This window comes from Perissodus microlepis, chromosome 16, assembly GCF_051167445.1.
Source record: "Perissodus microlepis isolate ML-2025 ecotype Zambia chromosome 16, ASM5116744v1, whole genome shotgun sequence".
In the NCBI taxonomy this organism is placed as follows: domain Eukaryota; kingdom Metazoa; phylum Chordata; class Actinopteri; order Cichliformes; family Cichlidae; genus Perissodus; species Perissodus microlepis.
In genome coordinates, this window is record NC_140476.1 from 11,647,566 (window position 1) to 11,660,815 (window position 13,250).

The 13,250-nt window shown below is 39.2% G+C and overlaps 1 protein-coding gene across 1 annotated transcript in view; it reads right to left on the reverse strand.

The window, feature by feature from the left end:
- Positions 1-13,250, reverse strand: part of edar (ectodysplasin A receptor) — a 42,996-nt gene that overhangs the window by 25,245 nt on the left and 4,501 nt on the right. The window contains exon 2 of the mRNA XM_084908443.1: positions 9,653-11,248. The gene's annotated coding sequence lies outside the window, so the exon portion shown is untranslated. The remainder of the gene's footprint in view (positions 1-9,652; positions 11,249-13,250) is intronic.

Consider the following 13,250-nt stretch of genomic DNA (forward strand, 5'->3'; position numbering starts at 1 on the left):
TTGATCTTGCTTAATTACAGCATCCACATACACGCACATGCACACACGCACATGAACACACATATACGCGGGCTATAAATGCACACAATTCGCTTTTAAGGGCAAAACAGGCTTAATTGCGCAAGTACTTGTGGTAAGACCACAACCGGTGTGTGTGTGTGTGTGTGTGTGTGTGTGTGTGTGTGTGTGTGTGTGTGTGTGTGTGTGTGTGTCACTGCTGAAAAGGAGATAAAAGGGGAGACAGTTTTTTTTTTTTTTGAAATCAGGAAATTAAGATCTGCCAAATGGCTATGGACCCCCTCAAGGCTTCTCATTATGGGGTTAAAGTGATACACACATAAACCCATGCACAACACACACACATAACTCCAACGTGGCAGCGTTTGAAGACTCTTGGTGTCTTCTGACAGTCTGCTTTACCTCTTTCAACCCGCACGCTGTCTCTCTAACCTCAGCTTTCTCTGTCGGGGCAGGTCTAAGATGAAAGTAAGCCCAAGCCTTTAACCCCCCAAGGGTATTAATCTTCTAACGATCCTAAAATCGCCGATAAATAACCCTTGTGTCTTTAGCTGTGTCATTACTAAGTAAGAGTGTAAGGTGCTCTTAGTTACACAGCAAATGTACTGTGTATGAATCACAGTCCAGCATTGTTCATCTGTAGTACATTTTTACAGTAGTAAACATTTTCTAGAAGCCTTTTGGTGCCTCGCTGGCTTCATTAGCTCTGTCTTCATGTCTGCTTTTCATTTGGTTGCATCTGATTGCTGTTTTTGTTAGCGGAAGAAATTAAATGTGCAATACCACAAAGCGAGGGGGCGGCAATTTATCTCGCTTCGTTTCAAAAATGCACAATTTCAAACGCATTAACCTTAAACGCATGTAACACTAATCAGCAAGACCTAAAGAAGGCATCTTTTGCCAAAGCTGTTTGGCCTACAGTGACAAGTATAATGCTGGAATGTTGCTAAAGATCCAGAGCAGAACTTCAAAGCGGGTTAAAGTCTGTATTGATATGGACTGCAACAAAATGTGTCAGCTAAATGTGATAGACTTACTTAAAGTCATTACGGTGATGTTTACATCCTGCAGGTGAAAGGAGATGTTGGTCTTTGGAAATTCCCATAGATTACATCATACAAGGACTAAGTAGACAGGCTCCACGTCTTTCTTGCTAATTCCACTTGTCCTCTTTTTTTGTGCAAGTGAAGCAATGTACCACTCATAGACGTGGCTTAATGTGCTCAATGTGCTTGAATTTTTGCAGTAATGCTTTAGATTTTAATGCATAAGTAAATTATATATGTTCAAAGAAAACACTAAAGGCTGTCACGTGTGTAAGTGTGTGTAAGTCCAATGATTAGTTTATAGGATCTACTTTTTTATGGGAAATGGACTAATTCTATCTATCGTGTCAACAATCACTATTTGGACTGAACAGACAGTCGCAGTCTGTTCAGTCTGAGGACTGAAATTTGTACGTCCAAATAAGATCTGATCTTTAATAAGACACTTTATTGTATGAGTTGTATAGTGGACTAATTACAAGTCGTGATACCATAGCTGTTGGAAGCTATGCAAGTGATACTGTGTGTTTTTGTGTGAGGTCATGCTACACTTAGTGGAGCAGAAATGACCACAAATGTGGTTCAGAGTACTTTGTCCAGTGTCTACGTGAGGATGTCCACCCTGAGAACGTGCGTGTGCAAGCTGTTAATTTATTAACTTAAGTTAGTCAGAAAATCAAGTCCTGTAGCATGTGTGTGAAATTGTAAAAAGACGTATTTTAACTTGAACCAAGACAATTTTCTAATAAGTTGTTTTTGTGATCAGGTTTTGTCAAAATAAACTAAACGGAATGAAGAGAAAACTTGAAAATGATGCCAGGTGCATTTGTGCTCTTCAACTCATCTTGTCTGCTTATACAGAATTTCTTAAAAGTGCAAATTCTCATATATGTAATTTCAATCCAACTTTACCTGTCAATGTAGCTGTCTAGTTCTTTAGATGTTAATTCCAATGAGATCATTTAGTCAGGGGATTATTATATTAGTATATAAAAATGCTACATCTGAAACATAGTGCTAAAGTTTTTCATTATGTAGTACAATGAGAGGATTGTCTGATCGGTCCTAAATTCACTCTTCAGCATCTACAAAAATGCATCCATAGAAAAACTAGAAGAGTCCTACAGCAAAGCCCCAAAGAGCAAAGAGAGTCAATGTTAGCATTATGGAGTAAGCCTGAGATTAAGTAAGGAGAAAGCAGAAAGTAAGATGAAAGACTGTGGCTAACTTCACAAGGGTCCTTGGAAAACTGACGTCCCAATCACCCAGGCCAAGAGACCTGCCGGTGACCACCTGGCAACCACTGGTTGTTTGTAAAAAATCAGCATTTCCCAAGTGGTAGCTGGAAGTTGCTTGGTGAAACCAGTCACCAAGATGTATTTGGTGCTGCACTGAAGACCTCATTGTGATTGCTTTATTTGTTCGCAGACTGCCAGAGTCCCCTGTATTTGGCTTGGAAGATGCCAACTTGTCTGCAAATACAGCTCACTAAGTGGTTTAACTTTCAAGATTGCAACCCAGACTCAAAACAGACCACTGACTTTCAAAGTAAAAGAGGCTGATGGGTAGTTAGCATGTAGGCAGTCCACCATTTGTACACCTGTTTTTAGATCTGTTATAGGCCATAAAGATTGTCTGATTGTCACTCTATATGTAATTTGTTCTCACCAGTGGTCAACCAGTGTTTGACTATGATCTTTAGTGAACCCAGTGATAATGGTAATCATCTTAAACATTGCTCTTTCCTGATGCCGGCCTCTTTCTCCTCTGTGTCACTGATTTAATTCCTTTCATTAAGCTTTTTCTGGGAAATATGCCACGTGTATTTCACTCCTTCCTTCTGTGCTCTCCTACGTCTGTATCATTAAGCAATGTTACAGATGGATTGTGTGGAAAATGGCTTTTCAGCAACAGTGTTTAACCCTGTAAAGGATATTTATTACCCTGACTTCCTGCCCCGTGAAGTATTAGGCCAATCAGTGGCCAGGGAACAAAGCCAACAAGCTAACCAATGTAGAAAATGAAGAATTTGGTAAGAGGATGGTTTGTGGTCTCTTGAGAAGCACTTAATTTCTGATGACAATCAAATCAGCAGCAGGGTCCAGCCTTTTTTCATCTTGGGATTTCTTGGTTTTTCTAAAAGGAAAAATCTGTTTCCCATTTAGATCGTTCTTTCACTCTTCCTCCCACTTTTTCATTTAACCGACCCCTTTTCCTGTCTTAATGACATTTTTAATGATCCTTAAACACGATGTAACTTCTTGTTATACAGATGAAAGTACATGTTAAAACTAAATACCTAATAGTCATATACTTTATATAATGTTTAAGTGATGCCAAAATAAATTCTTAGTGTCATAAAAATGCAAATTTAGAAACAATTAAAGTTTTGCAAGAAAACCACAATTAGTACTAATGCATTCCTCATATTAAAAAAGAAATCAAACTATCTAATATAGCATATCCAGTATACCTGAGGAGAATTATACTTCAATTTGAACATCTATAAAAAAAAAGTGTTGGTCTTTTTAACCAATAAACCTGCCAAACACTGCCATAAACACATTCCTACACAATCCAACCAGGTCATAAACAAAGTTCCAAAGTTAATCAGCGTTCTCTGGAGGAGCTCTATCCCTAAACAGGCAAATGATTTGATCCCTTAACAGAGTAGGGCTCAACCTGCCAAATCCAGGCACAATTTCAAACACATGTAACACAGTCTGACTGCCTTAAACTACCTTGTTTGTCTGCATGTGCATCCAAGAAGCACAACACCTCAAACCCATCTGTTTTCTTGCAAACCTAATGGCAGCTGTATTTCAGCATCACCATCTTTAAGCCTCTGTCAGAACACAAGATGTCTTCACGTGATGTCTTTCTATAGAAGATTCCACCTATTACAACATCTGATTTCTAGTGCATGTTTTAACATGTTAAGGAAGTTTATAGTTTTAATACATTCCCACTACATTAGCCCTGAATCACAACAGACTGTATACAACTTTATACCAATTACCAACCGACAATTAGTTGTGATCAGTTAAAATGTAAACTATAGTGTTGGGATATTATGCAAGTCAATTATCGGTTTTCTTATAGGTAGTAAAACTTCAGTGGCGTGGGTTTCTAGATAAAACAGAAAGCAGAAAACCACACATTTTGTGGATTTCCCCACTATCAAGTTTCTGTAGTCTGTCATTTAAACCTCCACCATCTCCGATAAACAACCTACTTTAACAAGACTTACATAGCACAGATTTTTATTTTCACCGAAACTGGACGACTGTATGTCTTTTTATACATACGTTGTTATGTTTTGTGACAGGTTTTACACTCAAGAGGATAAATCACTGAAACGCAGTAGAATAAAGTAAAATTTCACAATGCAACCTCAAATTATAAAGAGATTAAAACGAGATTATAAGCATAAAACCCATACTGCACGAGCCTATAATTATCAGGGGAAAAAAAAGAAATAAACTATTCTATTCAGTGTAACACCATGTCATTAACTGAACAGTGGCCATAATCAGCTACCTGCACTTAACAGCCTGCTCGAAAAGCATAAAATCACACTTTACTCCTAAACAATGTGCGGCTTTCAAAATTAATCCAACTATGTGTTTAAAAATGAGGCCATTTTGCTGTCATTTCATATTTAGGTATCCTCAGTAATCATAAATGCACCAACTGTCTTTTTTTTCTCCAGTGAATTATGAAGAAGGAATGTGCTGCTGGCATTTTGTCTCCTTTGAATGATTTGCAGGGAGCTGGAAAGTAAATAAAGGGGTGGTGGCAGCAGGCCTGTCACTCAAATTAGACCAACCGCTTTCACCTTCAGCTGAGTCAGGCCATCAAAAACTCAATCAAAACTTCTATCAATGGATCTCACTGACTTCTTGTACTAGTCTTTAAAAAAGTTAAAGTTTAAAAGTCTTGACAAGTCCTTGAGAAAGTCAAACTCACTGAACGAAGTAGCCATCAAGACTCACTATTGGGGAACTAAATGAGCCGGAAATAAATACATCTGATTTGCAACATGATTACTGTCTTAAGTTTGATGTGAAAATAAACGCTGATTAAAGGGATTTCCAACTCTGGAGACAAACCCAAACCTCAGACAACAGCTGGCTCTTGCCTCCTCACTAAATATCCATTTACTCCAATCCCACCCAACAGCATCATCCGTGCTTTTATCAATTCGAGCTGCGTTTTCACAGGAGCGTCAAAACATGCTTTGCTGCAACTTGAATTTCCACCAACAAATCAGAGTGCAATTCTACTGTAACATGGACACGCAGCAAGTGCAGTGACTCAGATATCATCTAGAGAACCGTGATTTATGTAAACATGTGCCACTAAGAGACGCGATGACGAGAGCCAGCTCCAAGACGGACTTGAGTCCTTGATGGTGAATAATGTCCATATTTTTTAAGCAGAACAGAAACACACTTTCAATAATTCGAACACACAAAGCGAAATGTATGTTTATGTGCATGCGTGTGTGTGTGTGTGTGTGCATACATGTGTGATTTTTCTTCATGTCTCTTCATCTTTTGATTGGTTTAATTACAGACTTACTGTCATCTTCCCACTCAGTGCGCAGGAAAAACAAACTCTTAGGGCACATGAAAAGAAGTCGCGAATGCCTACACACACACACACAGACACACACACACACACACACACACACACATGCAGCACACACCTATCGCAGTTCAAGTCAGTCACCGTGCTCTTTGATTCTCTGCCTGCCGGTGATCTGTCTTTCATCGTCTCTACTCCTTGATCCCTTGTTCTCTCTTTAGCTCTGCCGGTGCATAACATCTCTCTCCCTGTCTCCACATCTGTCTCTGTTTATTTTGCATTGATTGTAGGTGGGAAGCTTAATCTTCTACCTGAAATTCCTCTGTATGTCTTATTCCTTCTCTCAATACACCTACAGTAAAGAAAAAAACAACTTTCAAAAATTAGCATAAATATGATTTTGGGGTGTGCCCCTTAAAAAAGGTTTCACTGGCCTTTTTGCTCCTAGAAGACACTGTGCTGTAACAAAGAGTGTTAAAGAGTGTTTAATGATCAAATCAAGCTCAAATCAACAGCGGACAAGCTTTTCAGTAACAGCAATGACTCATTTGATGTGATTAGCAAGAATTTAGCCACACTCCTAATGAACAGAGCGAGTGCATTTTAACCCTGGAGAACCCATGGGGTCAGAGCCGACCCCATTGGTTTTCTAGGGAAACCATGTGGTCAAATTTGACCCCATGGGTTCTCCAGGGTTAAAACTCTGGCTCAAAGTAGAATCAATCTGCACTGTTCATTGCTACTTCTACAATTTTAAAAAAGGAACCATATAGGTGTGCCTTCTAAAAGCTTTCAATACAAATCAGATTTTTCAAGTGGCTGAAATTGAGGGATGATTTAAGTCTTTTGAGCCGAAGCTTGTCATGATGGATGGATGTGGCTGTGAGAGAAGGGAAATCTTCAAAGCTAAATTCCTAGTCAATCAACCTAAGACTCCAAATTTGGGAATTTAAAGATTTACATAGAGGTATTTGCAAACCATCAAAAGCACACTTTATGCCTTCATCTGCCATCACTAACAGCCCAAGGAGGGCTCATGCTATCATAGATCTTACAGCTCATATGTTCAGCTGCACAGGTGCCCAACTTAGTGCACTGATGACACGGTCCCACACAGACTCTCCACCTGCAAAATGTCTCAACAACCAAATAAGAAACACTAGATTTGGAGATGAAAGCATCCTCGATGCCCATGAATTCCTCTAATTGACAACCAGCAAAGGACAACCTATTTTAACTTCATCTTAAGGCACAAACGTTCTTGCATGTGTTTATCCGAACTTTGATTTCTAAAACCACTCTCAGCATTTTTCCGTAATGTAAGACACAAAGTGCCAGATCGCTCTCTCCACAGACTCTACATGAAGGACATTGATGTAGTAGGTTACCCATACACAGGAGGAATTGTAAGTAGACACAAATTAGACCACAAACCCCAATTTGATTAAAACTTCCCTCTCTGGGGTCTACACGGAGAGGATTTAGTATTGGTTTGTTGAACTGTCTTCACTGTGCATGGGGAAATAATAGCGGTGAGAATGAAACCTATGATTAGAAAAGCTTTCTTGCTTTTATGTTCCTTTGCTGGGATTATTACAAAGTATTATTGCAAAGATAAAATACATTGAAGTGGAGCTGCTACCTCTCATTTTGTTTGGGACCTTCTGGAAGCCCATGATGGAGCGCAGAAAAGAAGAACCACTGCCCTGTTTTAAGCTGTTGACCCATAATGAGTAATTAATGGCCCACCCAAGAGTTTGGGAGGGTCAGTTTTTCACTTCACTCTTTATCACAAAAGTATCATAAAGGCCATTGGACTTATTTTAAAATTTTGTCTGTAAAATTACAAAATAATTCTCATATTTTAGGATCATATGATTTAATTTAGGTGGCATTTAATATTTGATGTATCTCTTCACACAATACACAATCATTTATTTGTATATGTGCTTTTAAGAATCTCTGCAGACTTAAATGTACTTTTAAAAATAAAAATATTACTTGGATTTTCATTGTTTGTACTTTAAATTTACTTTGATGCTATAACGTTTTTGTGTGTGTGCATATTCACAGAGCTAACCTTTTTATTTTATAAGGGTAAAACTAAGCTAAAGCTTAAAATCAAATAATTTATCTACTAATGGAATATTTTTAAAAGGTTTGAAAGCTGATGAACTGACACATTTATTTTACAACTAATGCAAAACTAATGCAGAAAAGTAATAGTAAAAATTTTTATCTAGCCTACTTTTTCAGCTCTAAAAGCAATAAATGCCTCTTAAATAAATGGAAGTATTAATTTGTGGATAAATGGGACCTAGATTTTTATTTTCTTCATATAAAGCTATAAGCAATATATTGCATATTATGCAAAATGCACAGGGTCACTGTAACTCTTACACATGTTCCCGGTGCTGTAAGTTTGGCTACAAGACTCCACCAAACAGCTGTATCATAAATTGTGCCGCTAACTAAAATAATGAGCTGAAATAACTTCACTACCATAAGTAAACTCCAAATGACGTGTTTTAGTTGAGTTTCCTCTTAGATGTGTGAAGCATTTACGAAACATTCAACCCCAGAAGGCCTCCTGAGCTCTATAAATTTCTCCATGGGGGGAAATGGTTATGCTTCCTCTATTGGAATCAGCTGTGACATCTAGCATAAATTTAAACATTAAACTTTCACAAGAAAAACACTTGCAATGATAACATGCCAAAAAAGCGAGTAAGTAAACAAATTTTCCATTCACTTCAGCCTAGTATAGGATGATCATGACTACAGGCGCTGGCTTTGTTAGTTTTTCTACCTTCATCCCTTTAATCCTCAGAAATCATATTAACTTCTTTTGAAGATGAGTTACAATCCCTCCTGTTTCTTCTCTGTGTATCCTTTGCCTTTCTACATGAAAGATTCAGTGGCAGAAGAGATGTCTGCACCGGGGGCTGCAGGGGAAAGAGAGAGAGAGAGTGAGAGTGAGGGGAAGAGAGAGTCAGGGCAAGAGACACAGAGACAGAGAGAGAGGGGGGATCGAGACGGATTGATTTCCACCTCCAGCAGCTTCAGTTCAAAGCCAGCCAGCAGACTTCAGAGGCTCGGCAGGACCCGGCATGTCCCCAGCCGGGCCGAGCTGCCTGTCTGCGGGCAGGACTTCCCCTGGGGGGCCCGGGGCCCGGGACAGTCAGGCGGCACCAGAAAAACAATTACGCAGACAGACAAGAAAGTTGTGCGAGGTCACAAACGCGCACTACCTCAAGTGTCACAGGAAAAATAACACCGTGCACTGTAAGTATGACGTGGCTTGTTATTCATAGAAGCTCTAAAATGATCGACTGAGACGAAATTAATAATAGAAATCGCTATCCGTTTTTCCAATCAAAGTAATCAGCACAGTACTTAATCCAATTCATTATCAACCATTCATCATGAACCAACAGAGGTCGGAAATGCGAAAAATGTGAGAAATGGAAAAACAATCTAATTTTTCTACCACCTTAGGCTAAAACCTTTGCATCAACACGTACAGTGAGCTACCTTTAACATGCTCCACAATCATCTAGCTATATGCTTGTCACACACTCACTGTTAAAAAATGTATTTCTTGAAGCTGTCATTCCTGCAAATCATAACATTGAAAATGTTTTCATTCAGCCGTGTTCACTATAAACAAAACTATTTATTACTAGATAATTATGCTTTGCACCAAAATCATCCTATCAAGTGTTTATATGAAAGCAGAAAGATTTTTTTGTGCGCTGTTGTTTTAAGTCACTTCTGAAAAGGAATTGCCGGTGTGATAATATGCCATGGTCCACGGATTCTTTATCATTTCCCGTAAAACAAAATAAAAGCAATAATTCGTGCATTTCCCCTTTGAGTGAAAATTACAGTGAAGCACATGTCTGCTTGGCATAAAAAAGTGCTGCTCAGGAATTTCCCCGAGTGTTGCAGCAATCCGTCCTTGCATTCCTGAGAGCGGAGCTGATCACTCTTCTTACCTGGAGCTCAGGAGCGGGGCGCACTGGTTTGGTTTCTCCCCTGCGCTACCGGCTAAGCTGCCCGATGATCAGTCCCGGTAATTGGTGATCAATCTCGAGCGTGGAGCCGGGTGAGCATCGCCGAGGGACTGACTCGCCGTCTAAGAGTTTTTACTCCGCAAAGTCAAATTGTGCCCCAGTCTCTGCGCCGCTGCTTGTCGGTGCGTCTCCAGGCTCCTCCTTGATAAGAAAAAAGTGAGAAGTTTTCTCCCCGCCCTGGATAAGAAACGGATTAACGTGGCCCAGGTAGACTATGTTTTTCAGTCGGGGCAATTAATGTGCTACAGGCTACAACTCGACTCTGCCATCTAGCGTTCATAAGACCACAGTGGCATGAATGTAGTCTTAAACAAGTCTATGGTTGTCATGAGGGAAACAAGAAGCTCAGTTATAGTTTGCACTTACACGAAAGTACTGAAAGTCTAATTAGTAACAGAATAAGGTCACTAAAGGTCACTTTGTATACATTTAATAATTCATAGAAATGTCACCACAACTACCACATCCACCTCTGTGACCTCAGCTACTTCATTTCACTTCACTTGGCATGGTGTGAGATGATGCAAGTTGTTTATTTATGTTTTTATTTTGAAGTGGCAAAGTTGAATATGCTAATATTTTCATTCAAAGTCACCAAGATGGACACGATTATAAATGACTACATCTGAGCGAGAAATCAGATTTGGAGACAAAGTTAAAGAGGGAAGGCTGACATGGTTTGAAGATGTGCTGAGGAAGGATCGTGGATAGACTGGACGTTGAAAGACATAGAAGATGGAGCTGCCGAGGCAGAAGAAAAAGAGGAAGGCCTCAGAGAAGGTTCATGGATGTAGTAATGGAGGATACGGAGGGGATTGGTGTGACAGAAGAGGATGCTCAGGATAGGGTGAGATGGAGGTAGATGATCCGCTGTGGTGAACCCCAAAGGGAGCAGCTGAAACAAGAAGGCTAAACAGTGAAGGAATAACAACAGAACATCAAACGACACATTAAACAATAAATGATAACCACAATATTGCTACTGTAGATGGATAAACAAAAGTTGCACATTAAGACTGAAAATATACAATTAAACTTCTTAATATAAACACCCTGCAAATACCCCACCGCCACAAACACACACACACACACATACACACACACGCACACACAAGACATAGGTTGAGTGTGTCTGTGATGTAGCTAGCTGGTGCCTGATGTCTGAGTTGGAATAAAGCTTCGACTTTAGTCTTTTTCTCCTCCTCCTCCTCTTCCTTTCCGCTCCTTCTCCTTTTCTCAGCCACAGGAAGAATGAGATAAAAGAGGGGCTTTGAAAACACTGGGAGGCCTGTAATTACTTACTCTTCATCTCGGTGTCCGTCTATCTGTCTCTGCCTTCGTCTTTCATGTCTTTTTTGTTTTTCTTTTATTTGGTCACTTTCTGTTTTTTCCCTCACTTTCTTTGCCCTCTTTTCATCGTCTTCTTCCTTCTCCATCCTCTTCTGTCTTTCTCTCTCTTTTTCTGTCATCCTCGCTCCTCTTTTGGAGCCTCATTGATGTCTGTCCAGGGCTTCCTGACTGAAACGGAGGATGAGAGGAGAAGAGATTAGATGAGAGGAGGGGATAAAGAGAGGATGAGGAGGGGATAACAAGAAAAGTGATGAATTCTGCTGAGAGAACGATGGCTGCTCTGTCACACACCGGACAAAAACACATATTAAGCAAAACCTGTATTTACCGCGGTAGATGGTGGAGCACACTTTAGTTTAGATAATATGACATAGATGATGAAAGAGATGCTTTAATGAGACAAGCTGGGACAGATGAACCATAATGCAATGAAAAGAAACAGAAGCAGATGTCATGAGATAAAGGATTTTTTTTTGCTATTTAATTTTCTAAATACGGCATGCAATTTATCTAATACGTCTTATATGTGGAAAATGCAGTGCATCTTATAATGAAAAGCAAGGTTTCAAATGAATGAAGCCTTAGTTATCATGCTCTAATGGCTCCTCTGGTCTGCATTCAAATCAAGAAAATATCCGCCTGCTAAATTTGAACTATGTAGTTCAACAGGATGTATTTGAAAAATACAAATCTTCCCGACATTATGTGAAAAAGTATTTAAAAAAAGATCTCAGAAAGCAACACATCATGACATGATCTAAAGAAACTCAAGAACAGATGAAGAAGAAAGTCATTTAGATCTTTCAATCCAGGGTTACAAAGCCATTTCTAAGGTTTTGGTTCTCTAGTAAACAACAGTAAAAACCATTATCCACAAATGGTGAATCTTTCCAGTAGTGGCCGGTCTGCCCAAATTACTCCAAGAGTGGTGCACTGATGACTCATCCAGATCACAACAAATTCAATAACAAGATCTAAAGTACCTCAGGCCTCACTTGTCTCAGTTAAGGTCAGTGTTAATGATTCACCAATAGCAAAGAGACTGGGTCATTCATGGGAGCGTCCTGAGGTGAAAACTAGTGCTGACTAAAAAGAACACAAAGGCTCATCTCACATTTGCTAAACAATTTGCAAGAGTTTGTGGATTGATGAGACAAAAGTTAAACTTTTTGTAAGGTTTAGGTTCTGTCACATCTGACATAAAACTTACAGAGCATCATACTGAGGGTCAAACATGGTGGTAGTTTGATGGTCTGGAGCTGCCAAACCATAAGAAGAACATGCTCTCTACCAAATCAGTTAATGCCCTGAAGCTCAAGTTATTCAGCAGGACAATGGTACAAAACACTACAACAAGTCCACTCAAAAAACAAATCTTTTGAATGAGTTTTGGATCGGCCTTGTCAAAGTCCAGACTAAGATCCAATTGTGTTGCTTTGGCGTGTCCTTAAACAGCCCATTCATGCTTGAAAACCCTCCAATGTGGCTGAATTAAAACAATTCTGAAAAGAAGAGTGAGCCAAAATTCCTCCACAGTGATGTGAAAGACTCATTGTCAGTTTTCGCAAATGCTTGAGTGCACTTCTTGCTGGCACAACCGGTTATGTTTTAGCAGGCAAATACATTTTCACACAGGGCCAGGTAGGTTTGGATAACCTTTTCCTCTTAATAAATGAAATCATCATTGAAAAACTGCATTTTGTATTTAATCCGTTTATCTTTGTCTAATATTAAAATGTGTTTGATCGTTTGAAGCATGTGACAAAGATGCAAAAAAAATTGACAGCTCTGATTATTTTTTCTCCTTTTAATAATACATGGTATGAATCATATGTGATTGCTATTTATTCACTTCATTATATTTTTCTCATTTTTTGGGGGGAGTCTGTCTTTATGAAATATGCTAAACAAATTAGGTTTACAGCTACCACTACTTAATGAACAAATCTAATCATTGACGGAATATATTTAGGCTCTACAAAGTCTTAAAATGCATTGATGTAGAACATCTCAGTTTTAAAGAATCACAAGAGCACAGCATCTGTCACAGAATGCCTACCCTGTTTATAACCCAGCTAAGCTCCAATCAAAGCACTGCAGCTCTGAGAAGACAGAAGTCAGCAGAGGCCTAATTTGTTTGGTATATTGAATTATGATGACTTCAGTTTAC